The 12,143-nt window shown below is 43.3% G+C and overlaps 1 protein-coding gene across 1 annotated transcript in view; it reads left to right on the forward strand.

The window, feature by feature from the left end:
- Window positions 1-1,154: 1,154 nt before the first annotated feature.
- LOC130249917 (cadherin-6) overlaps window positions 1,155-12,143 on the forward strand; it is a 102,024-nt gene continuing 91,035 nt past the window's right edge. Inside the window, exon 1 of the mRNA XM_056485078.1 lies at window positions 1,155-1,305. The gene's annotated coding sequence lies outside the window, so the exon portion shown is untranslated. The remainder of the gene's footprint in view (window positions 1,306-12,143) is intronic.

Here is a 12,143-nt window from a genome sequence, read left to right on the forward strand (position 1 = left end):
GATAGGAGCAAGGGAAGAAAAAAGGAATAGAAAAAGAAAGAAAAACAAGATGACTTTAGATTTACTAGCAGGGAAAAAACCATAAAGGTCAAACCTAAGACTGTGGAGATGTGAGAGGCAAATGGCAGAAAGCTTCTCTTCTTGCAACATTTGCTATGAATTTAAGGGGACACCATGCAGCTGAATTGGAGTGGACTCTTGTCAGGTAAATAATAAACTGGCTGGCAATTTCCATCTCGTAATTTAATATATAGATAAACGTAAAGCCTTATTTCAGGCTGTATTTAGGCGGTTGGGGGGTGGGTGGGGGGAGAGGTTGTACAATGCATGTGTGCAGAGGGGCTCCAGGAGTCCCACAGCACAAGCTGATATTTCAGTCCGTTCTGCATTGATTAGTCACAACCTCCTGAGTGGGGAGCCCTCCGGGAAGAGAGGGACCAAGCAAAGGCAGGTACCTGGAGAATACCCCTCCGCTGCTTTCCATTCACATAGAAACCGCCACATGCGACACGAAGTGTCATTTCCATTAACAATTCACCGGAATATCTTGATTCATCAAGTCCAGGAACTTCCTGGGAAGTGTGGGAAAAGACCAGCGGGGCATCTCAGATGTCGAGAGAAGGACTTAAGAGCAGCTCGGAGGATGAGAAGCCGCACAGCACAAACACACAGTTCACAACAGAGCAGCGTGCCTCTGCCTCCTCTGTATCCCCCCTCCCCCGATTTTATTCCGCTTTAGCTATCGCTACCAAACGCCTGGGAAGAAGCTGGCTGCTCTCGGCGGGGAAGGGGGGCTCCCTGGCACAACCCTCCCCCTCTGCCCTCCCACCGCATTCAGTTGCAAATCCCTGCCCGCCGGAGGATTCGGCTCCGCGCCCGCTCCGCGCCGGCCCCGGTGCGGCAGCTCCGCGGCCCCGCAGCCGCAGCGCCGGCGCCAGGGGTGCGGGTGCGCCTGTGTGCGGCTGTGTGTGCGCGCCTGCCAGGGAGCCAAGCCGAGAGGGAGGAGTTTGGCTTTTTTTTTTTTTTCCCTCCCCCTCCTCCTTTTTTTTTTTTTTTTTTTTTTTTTTTTTTTTTTTTTTTTTTTTTTTTTTTTTTTTTTTTTTATTAATCAGGAGCAGTGAATGGAAACCAATCAGATAGAGAGCCCCCTCGGCTCGGGCTGCCTGCATGCCGGAGTTAAAAAGTGCTGCTGGCCGAGCGGGAGCCCTAGTGCGAGGCGGGGAGGTTGAGCGGCGGGAGAAGGGCCCGGGGAGCTGCGCTGCCTCCGACCCGGGCGAGGCTCGGCCGCCTCGTCCCTGCGTGCCGGTAAGGAGATGAGGAGATGAGGACATGAGGAGATGCGGATCCGCGCCTCTGGAGGGGCAAGTTGTGCCTCTCACCAGCCAGCCGCCTTCTGCTTTTTTTTTTGTTTTTTTTTTTTTTTTTTCCTTTTTCTTTCTTATTCTTTCTGCCGTGCTTATTGGGAATGCTGATTAAGGGGGGGCGGGAGACGGAGGAGGGGGACAGCACTTATTTCGCAAAGTTGGCAGCTGTCTGGCGGAGGGCTCTGCCCCCGCCGCCGCTCCGGGGTGACCTCCCCGGGGCTCCGCGCCCTGCCCGGCGCTCAGGGACGAGCGGGGACCGCGGTGCTGGCCTTGGAAGCCAGCAGAAGGGATGCGGCGTTTTCCTGGGGATTGTCATCGCCAGCAAGACACTTCGGGCCAGGAGAGGTGGTGAGAGCGGGAGAAGGGTCGTGTGTGCTTGGAAGAGGATAACAGTAATATTTAATAATAACAGCGGCAGAAGGATGAGTAACTAGAAATTAATAATTTTTAAAGTGTGTCTCTGTTTCTTGACACTGCCTAGTTGCTGTGAGATGCATACAGGGCAAAACCTTTCGGATCGTGAGCGAAATCCGAGGCAAAGTGCAGAACTGAATGTAGAGCACAGTTGAAATGAGGCGCTTCCTCAGTGAAAAGAAGGGGGCAGAGTGAGCAGATCTGGGGACGTTACAGGAATTGACAAATGTGAAGTCTTTTATTTGATAAAAGAACGGGTTGGGGAGTGCTGGAGGAGGTGGAAGTAAGAGGGTAGGCGTATAGGCATTTTTACAGGAAAGAAGTTGGGTAATTGCAGAAAGCAAGCACTGAATTTGGTGGTGTAGTAAATGTTTCTAAGGAGCTGGTAACATACTTTCTGTGTCAGCCAGGTTGAACTATTTATGTATTCATATATATGTAACACCTGCTTACACACACGTAGGGAAAACTGTTTGCATACTACATCTGTGTATTCTTATGCGAAAGGTTGAGAAGAGATAAGCAATAGCAGTAGAGGTCAGTGGCTGTGGAAAGGAGTCCTGTCACTGCTGCAATAAAATCCATATTTTACGGAGAGTTAAATGCAGCACTTTAAAGTGCAAGTGGATGGTCACCTAAGTAATTCCTGATGACATTCAAGGTTCGAGAAGTTTAACGACTGAAATTGCTCCCAGCTCGATGGCACAGCTACTACTTTTATACAAATCCAGAAGATAGGGCACCTTTTTCCTTTTACTTGTGTGAGGTGTGGGATTTTAAAGTTCTGTCAGCAGTGCATGAGAGATTGGGTAGCACAAATTACAGAGTGTAAGGTAAGGTCAGTCCTTTCTCCAAATTTACTGTTCTTCTACCACAGCTGGAATAGAGAGTACAGTTCTTGTCTATTCAAGAATCTCTGAGGATGGAATGTTCATCCTACATGTGTACCTCATGCTTTCCATGCATGAACATTTGCACAAGGAGAACACTGCAATCAAGAACAAGATTATTTCCATTCCCTTTTCTCACAGGACTGTGTGTAGTATCATTCTGAAAATGACATAATTCCAAGGAAAAAAATTGCTTGATCGTGCAGACCTCTTTGGTTTTAATCAAAATAGACATAGCTCTCCCAGTCAAGATAAAGGCTTATCTCCTGTATTTGCTGGGCTGAAATCTCTATTATGCAGACAGTTCTTTGCAAAAGTACTTGCATGTTACTTAAAACATTCCATAAAATTGATTAACATCTGTTCCTGAGCAATATAATGCTATGGGTAATGGTGCATCCCTATTCATTTCTTTTTTTTTCTAATTCCTGTTTAAAGGCAATAAGTTTGCATGTCACAGGAGAGTCGGGTAGGGCTCGGAGGCTTGTGTTCAAGATTAAGTAGATTCCTTTATCATGGATATATACAGTTTTAAAGGCCTGGCAGCAATGACACAATTGGATAGCTCCTTTAAAGAGCCCAAACATGCTAATAAAGACTGCAAAGCTGAATCTCTTTTTTCCTCTCCATTCAGATGTTATCTGACACAGCACCAGTAAATACATAATCTCATATGCTTCTGGCTTTCAGCTGCACCATAATCTTTCTGGACATATTTCTAGTGGTTTGCAGTTGACTTTTGAGCTGGGGGAGGGAAGAGGAAAGCAGCCAGTCTTTTCAGAATAATGTAATCAGAGCAGCAATACTTTTTTTTTTTTTTTTTTTTTTTTTTTTTCCAGGGAAAATGGCATTGATTCAGTCCTGTTGTAGCTCTCTGCAATTATCCTTTGCAGTAACTGGGGTCCCCGTAGGGACTTATTAGTCCCTCTAGGTATTTTAGTTTTCACACCAATTCACAACTCTTGCATATCTCCATGCCAGCACACCAAAGATTGCATTTATAGACACGGTTATCATTTTCTAACCAAGTTGTTCAGCTAGAAATGTGCATCTCAACTTCTGACTCTCTCTCTCTCCCTCCTTCCCTCCTTCCCTTGCATAGCTCTTCCATGCAAACGATAACGTGCCGCTCAAGGCAGCCTTCCCTTCCATAAAGTTTGCATTTTGCCATCTGCTGTTTCAATAATATTTAGCTGAGAGACTTCCTTCAAAGCAAAACATACACAGGTTAAAAAACGTGGGATTTTTTTTTCCCCCTGCTTTCTGCAGAAGATCTCAAAACTAATGTGAACTTCATAGAAGTTATGAATGTGCCTGTGTTCCCACCAGCTGAGATCTTCTTTAAAGGACATACTGGGCTCCTCTGGGCAGGAGCCTCCCTCCAGACCACTGTCCCCTCAAGTGTGTTACATCATTTTTACTTTGACTGGAAGCTATCAGCATGCTGATATGCTGCTTATTAATAGAATCCTGCAGTATTTTGGGGTTTGGAAGGAATCACTGTTGGGTTTTCTGGTGGGTGCCTGTGTGCTGTGTGGTGGTCAAGCAACATTTATGTGTTGTTAAATGAAATGGTGGTCTCTGTCTCGTGCTTAACTGAACTTTTCAGTGTGTCACCTGCCCTTTGTTGACTGCTTTTAAATTATGTTACCTTTCTAGTGCAATCTTGCAGCATTATGGCTCAAGATGTGCAGGAAATTACTTATGGATCTCCTTGGAAATGGTGGCTAATTACTAAAATGAAAGGTAGCTGAAATCTATAAAAAAGAGTGGGTAGAATGCATTTGAAGCAGCAGGCCCCACTGTGATGGTGCCTCATCTTACATAATGGTTACAATTCCTCTAGTGGCTCTGCTGCAATTATACCAGAATGAAGTAGAATTGGTTTTCAGTATCTTTTGATTATCATAAGCATGTGGGAAAGGCTTTGCCTTGGAAGCTGGGTGTTAGGGAGACTTCTTCATTAACCCACTGAAGACCTAGTTAGTCGCTGTAGCTGTTCCTCTGTCTTCACAGGCTTTGCACCATTTGGGGTTTACTTATTTTTTCCTTTTTCCTATATAACTTCTTGGGTTCACAGCTCTTAGAAACAGGGCTGATAAACTCAGCTGTGGTTATCCTGACTGCCATGGTGGGGCCAAATTCAGGATCTTTTCAATGTAAGTCTTTAAAGTGAGTCCCCCATCCTGTGCACAAAGTGAAGAGTGCTGTGGCACAAAGAGCAAATCTGTTCTGCTGACTCAATGCAGCATTCAGCTTGCAGTATTAACACCATTCTCAAGTTTAAATGTGTTCTGGTTGAGATAAAAATCCAGTAGCAGCTGGTTTGCTCATGCTGCATGCTTAGTCATGGCAGACCCTTCCAAGGGGTCTGAAAAAAAATTGTGCTGTGTGAGGAGAAAAGTATGGCATCTTGCCTTGTTTCATTTGGGATGGGGAGAGATGAGATGTAGTGTGAACATTTAGTATTAAATGCAGCTTTTAGTTGTCTTTATTGCTTAGCAAAAGGTACAGGACAGATTATTAGTCTCTGTTTTAACAACACCCTTGAAGAATGCATCATTAATACAAAACATCAGCAGAAAAAGTCATCCTCTCTGGGTTGTGCTGAGTGTTGCTGCAGTGGATTTAGGTGGGGAAAGTGCTGGATAAAAGCATTTTTAAAGTTTGAGTGTGAGTACTTCATATCCAGTTGGGCTTTCTGCACCATAAATCTCAGCCTGAGTTGCTTTTTGATTCTTCCTCAATGAAAAGCTGGGATGTGTTGGGAGTCCATCCAGGCTCAGGTTCCTAAGGTTCTCTAGGGCACTGCTGTGTGTCCGAATCCTGATCACCCATCAGCTGCTTCCCCACCCCGTTTCAGGCAGGCTTATCCCTCTTTGTACCCGTGATCATCTCCCTATTCCAGGTGGAGCCGATTACCACCATTGTCTTCTACTTTATTTATTTTCCTGGTTGTGCATTTGGCACTGAAAGGCCCAAACAAAGACTGTAAATATTTGAGTTTATGCTTTTGTTTGTTTGTTTGTTAGCAGGAGCATTCCCAGAAGGAAATAGGATAACTGAATTTCAGGAGTGTTTATAGAATGGTGTGAATTAATGTTACTGGTTGGCACATCTAGTCTGCTCCTTGGGTATTTTTCTCTCTCTAAACAAACCAGAAAGAATAGTTTCCTCCGCAGCTGCAACTCTCTGAGGAGCGGTGAGGATCGGTGCTGATGGGGAAGGGTGAGCCTGTGTGCCCTGTCAGGATGGAAAAGGCTCAGCTGGCATGGTGTCCTTCCTGAGTTAGGATGTTGGACCTCCAAAAAGAATCTTTAAGCAAAGGAGTGATTGCTTAAATGTGATGGTGCCAGAGCACTCGATAGCACCATGCTGAAACATCCAAGATGGAGTGATACTGCATTATCTTTTTCACACCCAGCCACAAGACACCCTCTCCATACCCTCCTCTGCACCAGGCACAGAGACAAAAAGTGCGCACATGTTTCCATCTGGTTTCATTTGAGAACACTGCCAGCCTTGCTATGTTTTAGGTAACCTGTTCAATAATGGCTTTATTCTGGCATGGTGGGCAAATATTTGGTGGGTTAATTAGCCTGTCTTGTCAGGATGTGCATATATATTTATATATTGTCAGCAAATGCTTAATTCTAGCAAGAATGTGACTATTAGATTTCATTTCGACATAAATACCCATTGTAACCCCTCAGCTCTTCCCTAGTGACACACCACAATGCACAGAAGAGAGCACTTTATGAATGAGATCTGTCCTGTACTATCTGGGCACTGTAATTCCTCTCAGCTAAACTAATTTCATTATCATGCTGTAATGTTTACAGCTGCCTCTGAGATAATAGGTAGTGTATCTTTCCAACATCCCCACTTCTGCATCTAATCGCAGACCCAGAGCAGGAGGACCTAGGAGAAGGGTCAGCAGGAACTGAAAATTAGCACAAAAATTAAACACTAGTCAAGTTTCCCCAGGTACTGCAGGTTCGTGCCTGCCTGGTGGAAAGCAGAGCTGCCTGTTCCCTCATTACAACTGGCAGCTAATAGCTTCTATATCACAAAGGCTGCTTAATCAACACGATCATTAGCATGTAGCTCTGCTTTGTTGTGAGGGTAACACCAAACTCAAAGGGAGCACTTGCCTCTGATGGTAACTCCACTTAGCATTGAAGGTGATGGTGATCCAGACTTGCAGGAGAGCCTGTGGAGTGGTTGGGGAGAACCACTTGTGACTGTGGCCCAGCTGGGATTCTGACACTGCTGACAGTCTCACTCCAGGGAAAACCCTCTCTCTTAGAAAGATGTGTCCTCCTCCCTCATCCTCTTAGATCCAATACCATAGCAAAAATAATTAAAAGCACAGTTGCTTTTAGTTTTGCCCTGAGGACTCAGGTGAAATCTGTTTTCCTCACTGAATTGATTCGCTTTGTGTGCCTGATGGTTTGTAACTTTAGGGTGTCATTAGTCTGGCAGTCATTATTTGACGAAAGTATCTTCATGGACAAGAAGAAAATGATATAGCTTACAGTAGTCTGCACACCCCACCACCCTCCCCAAGAACCCACAGATACTCTGTAGACATTTGGGAGTCTCACTTCAAGTAAGGGACAAGGTGTTCATTGACATGAAGCCTTCACTCAGAAGCTGTTCCAGTATTCCACAATTCCACATCTTCACCACATGGACCCACTGTGAGGCTGGCCTGTATAATTGGCTGTGTTTTACAGCAGGGGAAGCAAATCACCACGGAGGTGAGTGACTTGCCCAAGGTCACAGGAGGAGATCATAACACAGCAGGGATGCTGAACCAGGCTCTTCTAGCAAGTACAGCTTGCAGTCAACCTGCCTGCCTCTCTCCTGCTCTCTTTAGTTGTTGTAGCTGATCAAAGAATGGATGGGGGGAAAGAGTCAGATTTGGGTCTCTTTTTTTTCATCCAAAAGAAAGCCAATTATTTTTCTCAAGGACTCGTTGCATCTGCTTTGACATTCTCTCCCCAAAGGATTTTCTGGATGTTTTTGCTTGCTTGTTCAGCCATGTTTTCTGTGGTGGGGAAGGGGAAGCTGGGTAGCTCCAGAGCTGTCTGAGACAAGACTGAGTATCTTATTCCCAGGAGAAAGTAATCTGAGCTGTCCCCAAGCAAGGTGGCAATGACCTTACTCTCTGCATCGGCCGAGTTGGACTGGCCAGAGTTTCTTTACCATTCCCTGCCTCATACATTCCCACCTACTTATGCTTGTGAGAGAGAAGGGGATAAAAAAAAATCTCATAAAAGTCTGCCTATTCTGCATGCTGCTCCCTGTGGTTTGGGGCAGTCAGAGGTCATACCACACTATCTCTTGTTCATGTCCATGCCTGCATGAATTCATTTCAAAGCACCCCTGCTTTGTAAACATCTAAGGAGTAGTATTCCTAGCACATAGATATGAAGGTAAGTCAAAGGGAAATACTTGAATAAGGACATGGTGTACACCAATACCCCTGACACAGTTATTGATCGTAGTGTAAATAAAATAGAGGGAGAAGTAGAAAAAGACACATATAAAAGATACATTAAATTTACAAGTTATGTGTCCAGTTTAGATCGAAGTTGTACCAGGTCCTGAGCTCTGTGCCACCTACTATGACCTAATGCTTTTGGAGCTGGCCTGACAAACTGATCAAGCTCTAAAAGAATTCAAGAGAACCTATTTCCTCACTTTCATAGTGCGAAGAGTGCCCTGGCAGATCACAGAGCAGGAATACATAGAGGTAGAATCTCTTTCAGGGAGCAAATTTCTTTTGTGAAATTGGTGCTCAATTTAGCTGTCAGGGCTGAAAGGGGAAAAGATGCAGAAGCAACTCTTAAGTCCACCAGCCACATCTCTTTAAGCAATTCATGCTGTGCCAACCAGTTTTATAAAACCCTGTATTTCATCTAAACTCCATTTAGGTCTAAATAATATGAATGCTCTGCTATGCTATTTCCCTTCTCACTGCTGATAATTACCAAGTTATTTCTGCCATAAACAAAGCATGTTCTTCTTTCTGACTTATACCTGGTCCCAGAGCAGTTTGCTTTTAAAAGTATCAATAAACTGCACTGAAGTCCACAAGGCAGTTTGAATATTTAGGTGTCATTCTGGACCAAGATGTTAGGATTTGTAATGAAGTGTTTACAACTTTGCAATTATTTTCATGGTGACCACAGCGTGATTGCTAAATGTTTGTATAATTTTTATCCCCAAATAATAGACTATGCAAAATAGGCATGGAGAGAAAAGCAGTGTAAGGAATAACCATCATTTTACATTGACACCCCTTCAACAGTCCAGCCCTGGATCATCTGTCCAGTATGGAGAAGGATTTTTTTACTGTCTGTCAGCTCCCATCAGCAGTTGCAGAGGGGATAGGACTGGACGGAGATTTTCACTTCCTGGCTGTTTCTGCTGGCATGTAATGGGAAGATCCTTCCTTTGTGCAAGTGTCACTGTGCGTTGCATCTCTAAAACCAATTCTTAGCTCAGATTCTTCCTCTTGGTGCCTGTGTCTTCAGGTCATCTGCACTTAAGAGGAAGCAGAGCACAAGCATCTGAAGAAAAAAGCTGGCCCAGTGTATCATATTTATTAATATTTACAGCCATCAGCACAATTCTGCAGACAATCTAATCTCAAGCAGCTTTGAAATTCAGTGCTTTTCAGAGCGTTGTTTCCCATCAGAAACAGAAGTGTGCACTCTGATTTATAGGAAGGATTTCTGTTACTCTTGGGAAAAAAGCCCACAACGAAATAACACAATACTAGGCTCCCACTTTTCTCGGCAAATAATTTATATTGCTATTAAATGAAATGTATTACCATATTGTAACATGCAAGGATCTCTTTTGCAGGATTTCTGAAGCAGCTCCTCATTAATCCACTGTAATTCATTTGTCAGATATCTCAAAGCTACTTGATATCGGAGTTACTTTAAAGTATGACAGAGTTTTCCTTAGCAGCAGGTTGTAATTTCAGTCAGGCTGGTAAATGTGAGGTCAGAGGCTGGCTGCTGCAAATCTAGAAGGTTAAAATATGCTGCACATCCTTCTTCCCTGTTGCAATAACATCCTGAGTGCTGGATGAAGAAAAGTAAATACTGGAATTATTCGAGAAATCAGCTTTCATCCTCTTGGAATGGTCACTTAATATTGTGTGTTTTGTGTCTATTACAAAAGTATTTCCATGTGCCAAGCTGGCATTAAAACCAGCCTTCATGTGATGCAGACACCTCAGGCTCAGATTTAGTTTCGAGCTCTGACCCGAGCAAGGATCTGTTACGTCTCGTCGGCCGTGGGTCTCCACGGACAGAGCTGGAGCCGTGGTGGTGCCTGGGGGGCTGCAGTGTCAACCAGAGGCTTCCTGACACGGGCAGGCAGGCATCCCAGCACTCGGAGCAGCCAGAAAACTTACTCCTGAAGTCTGAACTGAGCAAGGCAAGAGCAGAGATTAGCATCTATGAGCAGCTGCAGCTTCAGTAAGTGTTTGGCTGGGGCCAGCTTGGTGCAATCCAACACACCAGAGGTTTTTGTTAAATCCCAGAGTTAGTGTGCTCTGCTGCTGGTGATAGAAAGTACCAGATTATGGCAGTGGCAGCAGTTTCCAGCTCTGGGAATGGTGGGGTGAGCATAAGCAGGAGATATTTAACTAGATGGTGTTCAAGTCCTGTTCATCACTTCCTTCAAAGGTGACATGGTGGAATGTTTGATACTTTTTTTATATATACTACTGATGGTAGTGTAGGACTCGTGCTTATCACAGCTTTATTTCCTGAATATGTTGCATAAAGGTTAATGAAGACATGTTTTCAGATACCACCCTACTTTCCGTATTCTCCTTCCCTTACAGATTTTTCTTCTTCCATGGGAATGTTTCATACTCATCTGTTGTTTTATAAGATAATAATCCTTTGCTCAGCTCTGTGCATACTCTAATCCTAGAATGTTTTAGGTTAGAAAAGACTGCTAAGATCACCAAGTCCAAGAGTTAACCCAGCACTGTCAACTCCATCACTAAACCATGTCTCTAAGTGCCATGTTGCCTGAGGAAGGAGAAGGCACACCAGGAAGCCAAAAGTTCAGAAGATTTCAGTCTGTTGGAAGCAGGTGTTTGTCCTCACATGGTGGGTTCATCACAAAGCTGGATGAGCCTCCTTCTTGCAATTGCTGTTTTACCACCCTCAACTCCAAGCTACCCAAAACAAAGCAAAGCAACCAAGCAGAATTCATCTGCAAACTGGGATAGGATGAATGATCACAGGATATTCTGAGTTGGAAGGGATCCATAAGGATCTTCAAGTCCAGCTCTTAAGTGAATGGCCCATACAGGGATTGAACTCACAACCTTGGCATTATTAACACCGTGCTCCAACCAAATAATTGAACTGAGCCATTAGAAATAAGTTGCTAATGTAAGCAAGATTAACTTGATGTGCTGCCTGAAATGAGATGTTAGAGATGATAGGGAAGAGAGAAAACTTTTCATTTAGATGGAAACAGGACTGATTAATTAAGCAGTAATGAACAGGGAACCTTGCCTTGAATTGATATGAGGCTTGCAGTGCTAATTTAACACAAAATACAGCTCCCAATTTTGTTATTAAATTAAAATGGCTTTTAAAATAGTTTACTTTTTTCTTTTTTTTTTTCCTTTTCTGTTTCTGTGTGGCAAAATGATTATTCTGGCTAGTTAGAGAAACCAATCAGAGCAGCAGAAAGTATAGATTGAAAGAGGAAAGATTGTTCTGTTGTGTAATTAAGAAATATACACTAATATCCATGACATCATGAATAAGCACTTCAAAGTAGTAAGTATGCTCTGCATTGCATATTAAATGAAACAATTAGTATGCTAACAAGCTGCTCTGGACATACACTAAAAAGACATCACACTTCAGGAAATGAATGTTTCTTATTTTTTACTCTAAGGATCTGCTCACCTGACTGACAAATAGTATTAAGAAACAATGAGGAAGAAACATTCTTCCTTTTCATCCTTTCGTCTTTTCTTGCGATTTTCAAAGCAGTTTTAATTTCAGCGACTTTGTGGTTACTCCACATAAAGGAACTTTTTCTACCCTGATCAAATTATATGGTGGAAGTGTGAGAGATTGTGTGTGACAGACAAATCCTATGGAACAAGAGGGAAAACAACCTTGTAGCGACATTGCTTTTTTTAGTCTCAAACAAAATACACTCTTGACAAGAATGATTCCTTGTAATTTATTGTAGGATAGCTCAACAGTAGCAATTTGTCATGCGTGGTTATGTAATTTGATGGGTTCATTTCTTAAATGAATTATGGATTATGGATTACCTCTGTATATCAACAACAGAGCTGTATCTTTTATGTAAATATTCCCTCAACTTTTTCTTCCTCTTCCAATCCATTTTCCTTCATACAGAGATGACTTTTTTCCATCTAATCTTTCAACTAATAAGGTGTTTAATA

Source organism: Oenanthe melanoleuca, chromosome 2 (genome assembly GCF_029582105.1).
Source record: "Oenanthe melanoleuca isolate GR-GAL-2019-014 chromosome 2, OMel1.0, whole genome shotgun sequence".
NCBI lineage: Eukaryota > Metazoa > Chordata > Aves > Passeriformes > Muscicapidae > Oenanthe > Oenanthe melanoleuca.